Genomic DNA, 13,088 nt, shown 5'->3' with positions numbered 1-13,088 from the left:
TCTGGCGGTTTCATATCTGTACCTCCATGCTGTGGAATTGAAGAGTGAAGAAAAGTAACTCACCCCCTCCATCTCTGGGGTAATTAGGGGCTGAAAGTGAATCGTATCACATTGAAGTATATCTACAAGCGACTTGATCTCTGTCTTTTATTGGGAACCATCTCTTTCATTGTAACCATCAGGAAAGACCATTTCGTTCGCTAAATAAAGAAATGAATATGTCACTAACCTTTGTTTGTTTCATGTCCAAGAATACTCAGATCAATAGCTCCCTTGATTACCTCTGCTGGTCATGTTCGCAAAGAGATCGAGCAAATTGCCAAGTGTGATTTTCCTTTCAATAAATAATTTTGACTCAATTTTGCTGCAAATATCTTTTCCTAACTTTGTGCTTTTCTTCTTTGACATTGGTGTCTCGCACCTTACAAATGACAGCAAAGGTATGAATGGAGATGGAAACATTTCACTCAAGTCAGCGGCAGCTTTCAATGAGATCACGACTGATTTGGTCAGTGCTCAGGGTGCGGTGCCGTCTGTAGTCATGGCCGAGTGGTTAAGGCGATGGATTAGAAATCCATTGGGGTTTCCCCACGTAGATTCGAATCCTGCTGACTACGTTATCCGTGCTTTGCTGCTGGAAGAATTCAAAGTTCCGAAAGCCTGTTTTGCAAACCAGGCCTGTAATTTGATGAGACTTGAGAAACTCGAGTTCTTCATCAGAAATGCTCCACATTTAAAACATTATCTCTGTTTCTCTTTCCAGATACACTGCTCGACACATCGGATTTCTGCAGTTGTTATTGAACGCCCTGAGCAGAAGTGCTGCTTTTCATTAGATTCCTTTAATCCGTTGTCCTCTGTTCTCTGACTCTGGTCATTGGCAACACTTCCTCTTGCTCGTCAGAGTGCTCATTCCCCACCGCTCCGTCTCCCATCATTACAAACAACCGCAGGAAATTGCCACTTAACCATCTTTGTTCCAAAGTGAAACTCACCAGCCTAGGAACTCTCTCCACCAAATGGGACTTCTCATCCCTGGACATGGAAAAGCCAGAGGATTGTGAAGAGATACTCTGAACATATTGTCAGTTGGCAGTTGGAAAAATGTTTAGGAAGCAAACCATATAATTTAGGCTCCAGCTTTGGAAATCTTGAGAAACTCTTTGGGAAATGGAATCACAGGAGATTGAAGAAGTGTAAGTTGTCAGTCCGAGTAGAGGAAGGGACATTGACTCTGATGTTCTCGGCACAGGAATTGATCTGAGACATTGAAAGAATTCTCGCTCCCGTACGTGAGCAATACAAACTTCATCTGGACGGTGGGACAATGAAAAACTCTGGAACACTCAAGACAATATCCAAATATTGACTGAGATCACGACAGTACGAGTACGATAGATGGGTCAGTTTTTGTCCAGTGTGTGCGGGAGGGATTCCTGACACAGTATGTAGACATGCCTTCAAGGGAAGAAGCCACTTTCGATTTAGTACTGGGTAACGAGCCTGGCCAGGTTTTAGATTTGGAAGTAGGTGAGCACTGTGGAGACAGCGATCACAATTCTCTCAGGTTTACTTTCGTGATGGAAAGGGATAGGTGTACTCCACGGAGCAAGAGTTTCAGCTGGTGGAAGGGAAATCACGATGCAATGAGGTAAGATTTAGGAAGCGCAGAGTTGGGTAGGAAACTGTAGGGGGTGAGCACATTAAAAATGTGAAGCTTAGTCAAGGAAAAGCTCCTGTGTGTCCTCGATAAGTATGTACCTGTCAGGCAGGGAGGAAGATATAGAACGCGTGAGCCGTGGTTTACTAAGGAAGGTGGAATCCCTGGTCAAGAAGAACAAGAAGTCTTATGTTAGGACAAAACGTGAAAACTCAGTTAGAGCGCTCGAGGTTTCCAACGATCTCAGGAAAGACCTAAAAAGAGAGCTGGGAAGAGCCAGGAGGAGACATGAGAAGCTGTTGGCAGATAGGATCAGGGTTAACGCTAAGGCTTTCCATAGGTATGTCAGGAATAAAAGAATGACGAGAGTTAAATTTGGGACAATCAAGGATAATAGTGGGAAGTCGTGTGTGGAGTCAGTGGAGATAGAGGAAGCACTAAATAAATATTTTTCGACAGAGTTCGCTATAGATAATGAAAATGTTGGCGAGGAAGATACAGAGATACTTGCGTCTAGACTAGAAGAGATTGAGGTTCACAAGGAAGAGATATTAGAAATACTGCAGAGTGTGAAAATAGATAAGTCAGCTGGGCCGGATGGGATCTATCTGATGTTGTTTAGCAAATGCACTGCAGGAAGGTACAAATCAAGCTGATGCTAACAACGGCTCGTTTTGAGCCGCTAATTTGCAGTGAAGTGGCGGCGCCAATAAAAGGTGTCACGCAGCTCGTCTAATTCCACATCCTGAGCTCGAAATGAGCAGATGTCTCTCGCTGAGTTTCGGCAGGGTCTTGCTTAGACGACACCATGACACGTTTTCACTGGAGTAGATCATGAAATCGCGTCGTGAATGTGAATAAAACGATGGGCACTTCCAGCAGAGAAGGAGGCGACCCTGAAGCAGGCAGCTCTGGACAAATGTTTCTCCTTTGCCAGTGAAAGGCACTGCTTCACAAATTGGAAACTTCGAAGTGAAGCAGTGTTGGTGATTATCTTCGCTGCTTGTTCACCTTTTTAATTCTGATTCCGTGAAAGTCCATGGCATTACTTATCGACATTCTGCCGTACTTGCACGTGTCTATTGGGCCAGTAGCGTAATGGATAACGCGTCTGACTTCGGATCAGAAGATTGTAGGTTCGAGTCCTACCTGGCTCGTGGGGAATGTCTCACTTTAACCGTGCCCCTCGTTGGCGCTCCCCTGCAAAGCCCTGTTGGGATGTCGCTTCTGTGCTTCCGCATTTAAAACTTGCATTTGTCTTATTGTCCATTTCAAATTCCAGCTCAACACAACGGAGACCTCTGTCGGTTTGGGGGTGCCTTTCTGTGTGTCTCCCTTTGTGGGTGAAAATGAGCATGAGTTCCTCAAAAGAGTGACAAGTCGTTGTGGAAGTGTCATACATCTGTACCATTTAAGAACACAGGATAAAGTCATTGACATTTGCCCTGGGAACATTAGAACACACGACACTTTGGGCCAAAGTTGGAAACTGCGACTGGAATAGATGGCTCTCTGATCAGGCGGAATGGCCTTTTCCCACTTTGTAAATCTACGAAGACAAGTTGAAAATAATCTGCAACGAAAATGTTCATAAAGGGTGTTTTATTTACACTAAATACGATAGTATCTATCGCCTTGTCTTGTTATTTACTTGTGAAGATTCGGTACTCTCAGCACCGTGGCCCGGATCGTATTCCCGCTCATGGAATGGTTGTATTGTTCAGCTAACATATCGGTGTACCAGTACTTCTGCCGATTTTCCGATGCCAGCAGCTCATTGGTTTTGTCCAAAACATTATGAATGTTAACATAATACAAATAGCTGCAGTTGCTGGAAATCTGAGCCTAAAACGAAAATTGTTTGCGGAACGCAGAAAGACTGGCAACAGAAACATCGACTTTCCTGCTCCTCGGATGCTGCTGTGCTTTTCCAGCATTTTCTGATCTAAAATCAGGTTTCCAGCATCTGCAGTCCTCACTCCTGCCGAGTTCCTTCAGTGTCGCTGGTTCCCAATTCAAGAACTCCATCTCTGGCGGTTTCATATCTGTACCTCCATGCTGTGGAATTGAAGAGTGAAGAAAAGTAACTCACCCCCTCCATCTCTGGGGTAATTAGGGGCTGAAAGTGAATCGTATCACATTGAAGTATATCTACAAGCGACTTGATCTCTGTCTTTTATTGGGAACCATCTCTTTCATTGTAACCATCAGGAAAGACCATTTCGTTCGCTAAATAAAGAAATGAATATGTCACTAACCTTTGTTTGTTTCATGTTCAAGAATACTCAGATCAATAGCTCCCTTGATTACCTCTGCTGGTCATGTTCGCAAAGAGATCGAGCAAATTGCCAAGTGTGATTTTCCTTTCAATAAATAATTTTGACTCAATTTTGCTGCAAATATCTTTTCCTAACTTTGTGCTTTTCTTCTTTGACATTGGTGTCTCGCACCTTACAAATGACAGCAAAGGTATGAATGGAGATGGAAACATTTCACTCAAGTCAGCGGCAGCTTTCAATGAGATCACGGCTGATTTGGTCAGTGCTCAGGACGCAGTGCCGTCTGTAGTCATGGCCGAGTGGTTAAGGCGATGGATTAGAAATCCATTGGGGTCTCCCCACGTAGGTTCGAATCCTGCTGAATACGTTTTCCGTGCTTTGCTGCTGGAACAATTCAAAGTTCAGAAAGCCCGTTTTGCAAACCAGGCCTGTAATTTGATTAGACTTGAGAAACTCGAGTTCTTCATCAGAAATGCTCCACATTTAAAACATTATCTCTGTTTCTCTTTCCAGATACACTGCTCGACACATCGGGTTTCTGCAGTTGTTATTGAACGCCCTGAGCAGAAGTGCTGCTTTTCATTAGATTCCTTTAATCCCTTGTCCTCTGTTCTCTGACTCTGGTCATTGGCAACACTTCCTCTTGCTCGTCAGAGTGCTCATTCCCCACCGCTCCGTCTCCCATCATTACAAACAACCGCAGGAAATTGCCACTTAACCATCTTTGTTCCAAAGTGAAACTCACCAGCCTAGGAACTCTCTCCACAAAAATGGGACTTCTCATCCCTGGACATGGAAAAGCCAGAGGATTGTGAAGAGATACTGTGAACATATTGTCAGTTGGCAGTTGGAAAAATGTTAAGGAAGCAAACCATATAATTTAGGCTCCAGCTTTGGAAATCTTGAGAAACTCTTTGGGAAATGGAATCACAGGAGATTGAAGAAGTGTAAATTGTCAGTCCGAGTAGAGGAAGGGACATTGACTCTGATGTTCTCGGCACAGGAATTGATCTGAGACATTGAAAGAATTCTCGCTCCCGTACGTGAGCAATACAAACTTCATCTGGACGGTGGGACAATGAAAAACTCTGGAACACTCAAGACAATATCCAAATATTGACTGAGATCACGACAGTACGAGTACGATAGATGGGTCAGTTTTTGTCCAGTGTGTGCGGGAGGGATTCCTGACACAGTATGTAGACATGCCTTCAAGGGAAGAAGCCACTTTCGATTTAGTACTGGGTAACGAGCCTGGCCAGGTTTTAGATTTGGAAGTAGGTGAGCACTGTGGAGACAGCGATCACAATTCTCTCAGGTTTACTTTCGTGATGGAAAGGGATAGGTGTACTCCACGGAGCAAGAGTTTCAGCTGGTGGAAGGGAAATCACGATGCAATGAGGTAAGATTTAGGAAGCGCAGAGTTGGGTAGGAAACTGTAGGGGGTGAGCACATTAAAAATGTGAAGCTTAGTCAAGGAAAAGCTCCTGTGTGTCCTCGATAAGTATGTACCTGTCAGGCAGGGAGGAAGATATAGAACGCGTGAGCCGTGGTTTACTAAGGAAGGTGGAATCCCTGGTCAAGAAGAACAAGAAGTCTTATGTTAGGACAAAACGTGAAAACTCAGTTAGAGCGCTCGAGGTTTCCAACGATCTCAGGAAAGACCTAAAAAGAGAGCTGGGAAGAGCCAGGAGGAGACATGAGAAGCTGTTGGCAGATAGGATCAGGGTTAACGCTAAGGCTTTCCATAGGTATGTCAGGAATAAAAGAATGACGAGAGTTAAATTTGGGACAATCAAGGATAATAGTGGGAAGTCGTGTGTGGAGTCAGTGGAGATAGAGGAAGCACTAAATAAATATTTTTCGACAGAGTTCGCTATAGATAATGAAAATGTTGGCGAGGAAGATACAGAGATACTTGCGTCTAGACTAGAAGAGATTGAGGTTCACAAGGAAGAGATATTAGAAATACTGCAGAGTGTGAAAATAGATAAGTCAGCTGGGCCGGATGGGATCTATCTGATGTTGTTTAGCAAATGCACTGCAGGAAGGTACAAATCAAGCTGATGCTAACAACGGCTCGTTTTGAGCCGCTAATTTGCAGTGAAGTGGCGGCGCCAATAAAAGGTGTCACGCAGCTCGTCTAATTCCACATCCTGAGCTCGAAATGAGCAGATGTCTCTCGCTGAGTTTCGGCAGGGTCTTGCTTAGACGACACCATGACACGTTTTCACTGGAGTAGATCATGAAATCGCGTCGTGAATGTGAATAAAACGATGGGCACTTCCAGCAGAGAAGGAGGCGACCCTGAAGCAGGCAGCTCTGGACAAATGTTTCTCCTTTGCCAGTGAAAGGCACTGCTTCACAAATTGGAAACTTCGAAGTGAAGCAGTGTTGGTGATTATCTTCGCTGCTTGTTCACCTTTTTAATTCTGATTCCGTGAAAGTCCATGGCATTACATATCGACATTCTGCCGCTGCCGTGCGTGTCTATTGGGCCAGTAGCGTAATGGATGACGCGTCTGACTTCGGATCAGAAGATTGTAGGTTCGAGTCCTACCTGGCTCGTGGGGAATGTCTCACTTTAACCGTGCCCCTCGTTGACGCTCCCCTGCCGGGACGTCGCTTCTGTGCTTCCGCATTTAAAACTTGCATTTGTCTTATTGTCCATTTCAAATTCCAGCTCACCACAACGGAGACCTCTGTCGGTTTGGGGGTGCCTTTCTGTGTGTCTCCCTTTGTGGGTGAAAATGAGCATGAGTTCCTCAAAAGAGTGACAAGTCGTTGTGGAAGTGTCATACATCTGTACCATTTAAGAACACAGGATAAAGTCATTGACATTTGCCCTGGGAACATTAGAACACACGACACTTTGGGCCAAAGTTGGAAACTGCGACTGGAATAGATGGCTCTCTGATCAGGCGGAATGGCCTTTTCCCACTTTGTAAATCTACGAAGACAAGTTGAAAATAATCTGCAACGAAAATGTTCATAAAGGGTGTTTTATTTACACTAAATACGATAGTATCTATCGCCTTGTCTTGTTATTTACTTGTGAAGATTCGGTACTCTCAGCACCGTGGCCCGGATCGTATTCCCGCTCATGGAATGGGTGTATTGTTCAGCTAACATATCGGTGTACCAGTACTTCTGCCGATTTTCCGATGCTAGCAGCTCATTGGTTTTGTCCAAAACATTATGAATGTTAACATAATACAAATAGCTGCAGTTGCTGGAAATCTGAGCCTAAAACGAAAATTGTTTGCGGAACGCAGAAAGACTGGCAACAGAAACATCGACTTTCCTGCTCCTCGGATGCTGCTGTGCTTTTCCAGCATTTTCTGATCTAAAATCAGGTTTCCAGCATCTGCAGTCCTCACTCCTGCCGAGTTCCTTCAGTGTCGCTGGTTCCCAATTCAAGAACTCCATCTCTGGCGGTTTCATATCTGTACCTCCATGCTGTGGAATTGAAGAGTGAAGAAAAGTAACTCACCCCCTCCATCTCTGGGCTAATTAGGGGCTGAAAGTGAATCGTATCACATTGAAGTATATCTACAAGCGACTTGATCTCTGTCTTTTATTGGGAACCATCTCTTTCATTGTAACCATCAGGAAAGACCATTTCGTTCGCTAAATAAAGAAATGAATATGTCACTAACCTTTGTTTGTTTCATGTCCAAGAATACTCAGATCAATAGCTCCCTTGATTACCTCTGCTGGTCATGTTCGCAAAGAGATCGAGCAAATTGCCAAGTGTGATTTTCCTTTCAATAAATAATTTTGACTCAATTTTGCTGCAAATATCTTTTCCTAACTTTGTGCTTTTCTTCTTTGACATTGGTGTCTCGCACCTTACAAATGACAGCAAAGGTATGAATGGAGATGGAAACATTTCACTCAAGTCAGCGGCAGCTTTCAATGAGATCACGACTGATTTGGTCAGTGCTCAGGGTGCGGTGCCGTCTGTAGTCATGGCCGAGTGGTTAAGGCGATGGATTAGAAATCCATTGGGGTTTCCCCACGTAGGTTCGAATCCTGCTGACTACGTTATCCGTGCTTTGCTGCTGGAACAATTCAAAGTTCCGAAAGCCTGTTTTGCAAACCAGGCCTGTAATTTGATGAGACTTGAGAAACTCGAGTTCTTCATCAGAAATGCTCCACATTTAAAACATTATCTCTGTTTCTCTTTCCAGATACACTGCTCGACACATCGGATTTCTGCAGTTGTTATTGAACGCCCTGAGCAGAAGTGCTGCTTTTCATTAGATTCCTTTAATCCCTTGTCCTCTGTTCTCTGACTCTGGTCATTGGCAACACTTCCTCTTGCTCGTCAGAGTGCTCATTCCCCACCGCTCCGTCTCCCATCATTACAAACAACCGCAGGAAATTGCCACTTAACCATCTTTGTTCCAAAGTGAAACTCACCAGCCTAGGAACTCTCTCCACCAAATGGGACTTCTCATCCCTGGACATGGAAAAGCCAGAGGATTGTGAAGAGATACTGTGAACATATTGTCAGTTGGCAGTTGGAAAAATGTTTAGGAAGCAAACCATATAATTTAGGCTCCAGCTTTGGAAATCTTGAGAAACTCTTTGGGAAATGGAATCACAGGAGATTGAAGAAGTGTAAATTGTCAGTCCGAGTAGAGGAAGGGACATTGACTCTGATGTTCTCGGCACAGGAATTGATCTGAGACATTGAAAGAATTATCGCTCCCGTACGTGAGCAATACAAACTTCATCTGGACGGTGGGACAATGAAAAACTCTGGAACACTCAAGACAATATTCAAATATTGACTGAGATCACGACAGTACGAGTACGATAGATGGGTCAGTTTTTGTCCAGTGTGTGCGGGAGGGATTCCTGACACAGTATGTAGACATGGCTTCAAGGGAAGAAGCCACTTTCGATTTAGTACTGGGTAACGAGCCTGGCCAGGTTTTAGATTTGGAAGTAGGTGAGCACTGTGGAGACAGCGATCACAATTCTCTCAGGTTTACTTTCATGATGGAAAGGGATAGGTGTACTCCACGGAGCAAGAGTTTCAGCTGGTGGAAGGGAAATCACGATGCAATGAGGTAAGATTTAGGAAGCGCAGAGTTGGGTAGGAAACTGTAGGGGGTGAGCACATTAAAAATGTGAAGCTTAGTCAAGGAAAAGCTCCTGTGTGTCCTCGATAAGTATGTACCTGTCAGGCAGGGAGGAAGATATAGAACGCGTGAGCCGTGGTTTACTAAGGAAGGTGGAATCCCTGGTCAAGAAGAACAAGAAGTCTTATGTTAGGACAAAACGTGAAAACTCAGTTAGAGCGCTCGAGGTTTCCAACGATCTCAGGAAAGACCTAAAAAGAGAGCTGGGAAGAGCCAGGAGGAGACATGAGAAGTTGTTGGCAGATAGGATCAGGGTTAACGCTAAGGCTTTCCATAGGTATGTCAGGAATAAAAGAATGACGAGAGTTAAATTTGGGACAATCAAGGATAATAGTGGGAAGTCGTGTGTGGAGTCAGTGGAGATAGAGGAAGCACTAAATAAATATTTTTCGACAGAGTTCGCTATAGATAATGAAAATGTTGGCGAGGAAGATACAGAGATACTTGCGTCTAGACTAGAAGAGATTGAGGTTCACAAGGAAGAGATATTAGAAATACTGCAGAGTGTGAAAATAGATAAGTCAGCTGGGCCGGATGGGATCTATCTGATGTTGTTTAGCAAATGCACTGCAGGAAGGTACAAATCAAGCTGATGCGAACAACGGCTCGTTTTGAGCCGCTAATTTGCAGTGAAGTGGCGGCGCCAATAAAAGGTGTCACGCAGCTCGTCTAATTCCACATCCTGAGCTCGAAATGAGCAGATGTCTCTCGCTGAGTTTCGGCAGGGTCTTGCTTAGACGACACCATGACACGTTTTCACTGGAGTAGATCATGAAATCGCGTCGTGAATGTGAATAAAACGATGGGCACTTCCAGCAGAGAAGGAGGCGACCCTGAAGCAGGCAGCTCTGGACAAATGTTTCTCCTTTGCCAGTGAAAGGCACTGCTTCACAAATTGGAAACTTCGAAGTGAAGCAGTGTTGGTGATTATCTTCGCTGCTTGTTCACCTTTTTAATTCTGATTCCGTGAAAGTCCATGGCATTACATAACGACATTCTGCCGTACCTGCACGTGTCTATTGGGCCAGTAGCGTAATGGATAACGCGTCTGACTTCGAATCAGAAGATTGTAGGTTCGAGTCCTACCTGGCTCGTGGGGAATGTCTCACTTTAACCGTGCCCCTCGTTGGCGCTCCCCTGCAAAGCCCTGTTGGGATGTCGCTTCTGTGCTTCCGCATTTAAAACTTGCATTTGTCTTATTGTCCATTTCAAATTCCAGCTCACCACAACGGAGACCTCTGTCGGTTTGGGGGTGCCTTTCTGTGTGTCTCCCTTTGTGGGTGAAAATGAGCATGAGTTCCTCAAAAGAGTGACAAGTCGTTGTGGAAGTGTCATACATCTGTGCCATTTAAGAACACAGGATAAAGTCATTGACATTTGCCCTGGGAACATTAGAACACACGACACTTTGGGCCAAAGTTGGAAACTGCGACTGGAATAGATGGCTCTCTGATCAGGCGGAATGGCCTTTTCCCACTTTGTAAATCTACGAAGACAAGTTGAAAATAATCTGCAACGAAAATGTTCATAAAGGGTGTTTTATTTACACTAAATACGATAGTATCTATCGCCTTGTCTTGTTATTTACTTGTGAAGATTCGGTACTCTCAGCACCGTGGCCCGGATCGTATTCCCGCTCATGGAATGGTTGTATTGTTCAGCTAACATATCGGTGTACCAGTACTTCTGCCGATTTTCCGATGCTAGCAGCTCATTGGTTTTGTCCAAAACATTATGAATGTTAACATAATACAAATAGCTGCAGTTGCTGGAAATCTGAGCCTAAAACGAAAATTGTTTGCGGAACGCAGAAAGACTGGCAACAGAAACATCGACTTTCCTGCTCCTCGGATGCTGCTGTGCTTTTCCAGCATTTTCTGATCTAAAATCAGGTTTCCAGCATCTGCAGTCCTCACTCCTGCCGAGTTCCTTCAGTGTCGCTGGTTCCCAATTCAAGAACTCCATCTCTGGCGGTTTCATATCTGTACCTCCATGCTGTGGAATTGAAGAGTGAAGAAAAGTAACTCACCCCCTCCATCTCTGGGCTAATTAGGGGCTGAAAGTGAATCGTATCACATTGAAGTATATCTACAAGCGACTTGATCTCTGTCTTTTATTGGGAACCATCTCTTTCATTGTAACCATCAGGAAAGACCATTTCGTTCGCTAAATAAAGAAATGAATATGTCACTAACCTTTGTTTGTTTCATGTCCAAGAATACTCAGATCAATAGCTCCCTTGATTACCTCTGCTGGTCATGTTCGCAAAGAGATCGAGCAAATTGCCAAGTGTGATTTTCCTTTCAATAAATAATTTTGACTCAATTTTGCTGCAAATATCTTTTCCTAACTTTGTGCTTTTCTTCTTTGACATTGGTGTCTCGCACCTTACAAATGACAGCAAAGGTATGAATGGAGATGGAAACATTTCACTCAAGTCAGTGGCAGCTTTCAATGAGATCACGACTGATTTGGTCAGTGCTCAGGGCGCGGTGCCGTCTGTAGTCATGGCCGAGTGGTTAAGGCGATGGATTAGAAATCCATTGGGGATTCCCCACGTAGGTTCGAATCCTGCTGGCTACGTTATCCGTGCTTTGCTGCTGGAACAATTCAAAGTTCCGAAAGCCTGTTTTGCAAACCAGGCCTGTAATTTGATTAGACTTGAGAAACTCGAGTTCTTCATCAGAAATGCTCCACATTTAAAACATTATCTCTGTTTCTCTTTCCAGATACACTGCTCGACACATCGGGTTTCTGCAGTTGTTATTGAACGCCCTGAGCAGAAGTGCTGCTTTTCATTAGATTCCTTTAATCCCTTGTCCTCTGTTCTCTGACTCTGGTCATTGGCAACACTTCCTCTTGCTCGTCAGAGTGCTCATTCCCCACCGCTCCGTCTCCCATCATTACAAACAACCGCAGGAAATTGCCACTTAACCATCTTTGTTCCAAAGTGAAACTCACCAGCCTAGGAACTCTCTCCACCAAATGGGACTTCTCATCCCTGGACATGGAAAAGCCAGAGGATTGTGAAGAGATACTCTGAACATATTGTCAGTTGGCAGTTGGAAAAATGTTTAGGAAGCAAACCATATAATTTAGGCTCCAGCTTTGGAAATCTTGAGAAACTCTTTGGGAAATGGAATCACAGGAGATTGAAGAAGTGTAAATTGTCAGTCCGAGTAGAGGAAGGGACATTGACTCTGATGTTCTCGGCACAGGAATTGATCTGAGACATTGAAAGAATTCTCGCTCCCGTACGTGAGCAATACAAACTTCATCTGGACGGTGGGACAATGAAAAACTCTGGAACACTCAAGACAATATCCAAATATTGACTGAGATCACGACAGTACGAGTACGATAGATGGGTCAGTTTTTGTCCAGTGTGTGCGGGAGGGCTTCCTGACACAGTATGTGGACATGGCTTCAAGGGAAGAAGCCACTTTCGATTTAGTACTGGGTAACGAGCCTGGCCAGGTTTTAGATTTGGATGTAGGTGAGCACTGTGGAGACAGCGATCACAATTCTCTCAGGTTTACTTTCGTGATGGAAAGGGATAGGTGTACTCCACGGAGCAAGAGTTTCAGCTGGTGGAAGGGAAATCACGATGCAATGAGGTAAGATTTAGGAAGCGCAGAGTTGGGTAGGAAACTGTAGGGGGTGAGCACATTAAAAATGTGAAGCTTATTCAAGGAAAAGCTCCTGTGTGTCCTCGATAAGTATGTACCTGTCAGGCAGGGAGGAAGATATAGAACGCGTGAGCCGTGGTTTACTAAGGAAGGTGGAATCCCTGGTCAAGAAGAACAAGAAGTCTTATGTTAGGACAAAACGTGAAAACTCAGTTAGAGCGCTCGAGGTTTCCAACGATCTCAGGAAAGACCTAAAAAGAGAGCTGGGAAGAGCCAGGAGGAGACATGAGAAGTTGTTGGCAGATAGGATCCGGGTTAACGCTAAGGCTTTCCATAGGTATGTCAGGAATAAAAGAATGACGAGAGT

General features: G+C 44.3%; 7 non-coding genes across 7 annotated transcripts; all 7 read left to right on the top strand.

Moving 5' to 3' along the window:
* Positions 1-535: 535 nt before the first annotated feature.
* Positions 536-617, top strand: trnas-aga (transfer RNA serine (anticodon AGA)). The gene has a single exon. It is a non-coding gene; the product is annotated as a tRNA-Ser (tRNA).
* A 2,127-nt stretch (positions 618-2,744) lies between these two features.
* trnar-ucg (transfer RNA arginine (anticodon UCG)) lies at positions 2,745-2,817 on the top strand. The gene has a single exon. It is a non-coding gene; the product is annotated as a tRNA-Arg (tRNA).
* Positions 2,818-4,224: 1,407 nt separating this feature from the next.
* Positions 4,225-4,306, top strand: trnas-aga (transfer RNA serine (anticodon AGA)). The gene has a single exon. It is a non-coding gene; the product is annotated as a tRNA-Ser (tRNA).
* Positions 4,307-6,434: 2,128 nt separating this feature from the next.
* trnar-ucg (transfer RNA arginine (anticodon UCG)) lies at positions 6,435-6,507 on the top strand. The gene has a single exon. It is a non-coding gene; the product is annotated as a tRNA-Arg (tRNA).
* A 1,397-nt stretch (positions 6,508-7,904) lies between these two features.
* Positions 7,905-7,986, top strand: trnas-aga (transfer RNA serine (anticodon AGA)). Its single transcript has one exon. It is a non-coding gene; the product is annotated as a tRNA-Ser (tRNA).
* A 2,127-nt stretch (positions 7,987-10,113) lies between these two features.
* On the top strand, positions 10,114-10,186 carry trnar-ucg (transfer RNA arginine (anticodon UCG)). The gene has a single exon. It is a non-coding gene; the product is annotated as a tRNA-Arg (tRNA).
* Positions 10,187-11,593: 1,407 nt separating this feature from the next.
* On the top strand, positions 11,594-11,675 carry trnas-aga (transfer RNA serine (anticodon AGA)). The gene has a single exon. It is a non-coding gene; the product is annotated as a tRNA-Ser (tRNA).
* The last annotated feature ends 1,413 nt before the right edge of the window (positions 11,676-13,088 follow it).

Source organism: Chiloscyllium punctatum, chromosome 13 (assembly GCF_047496795.1).
Source record: "Chiloscyllium punctatum isolate Juve2018m chromosome 13, sChiPun1.3, whole genome shotgun sequence".
Lineage (NCBI taxonomy): Eukaryota > Metazoa > Chordata > Chondrichthyes > Orectolobiformes > Hemiscylliidae > Chiloscyllium > Chiloscyllium punctatum.
This window is presented reverse-complemented; position numbering and strand designations above follow the sequence as displayed.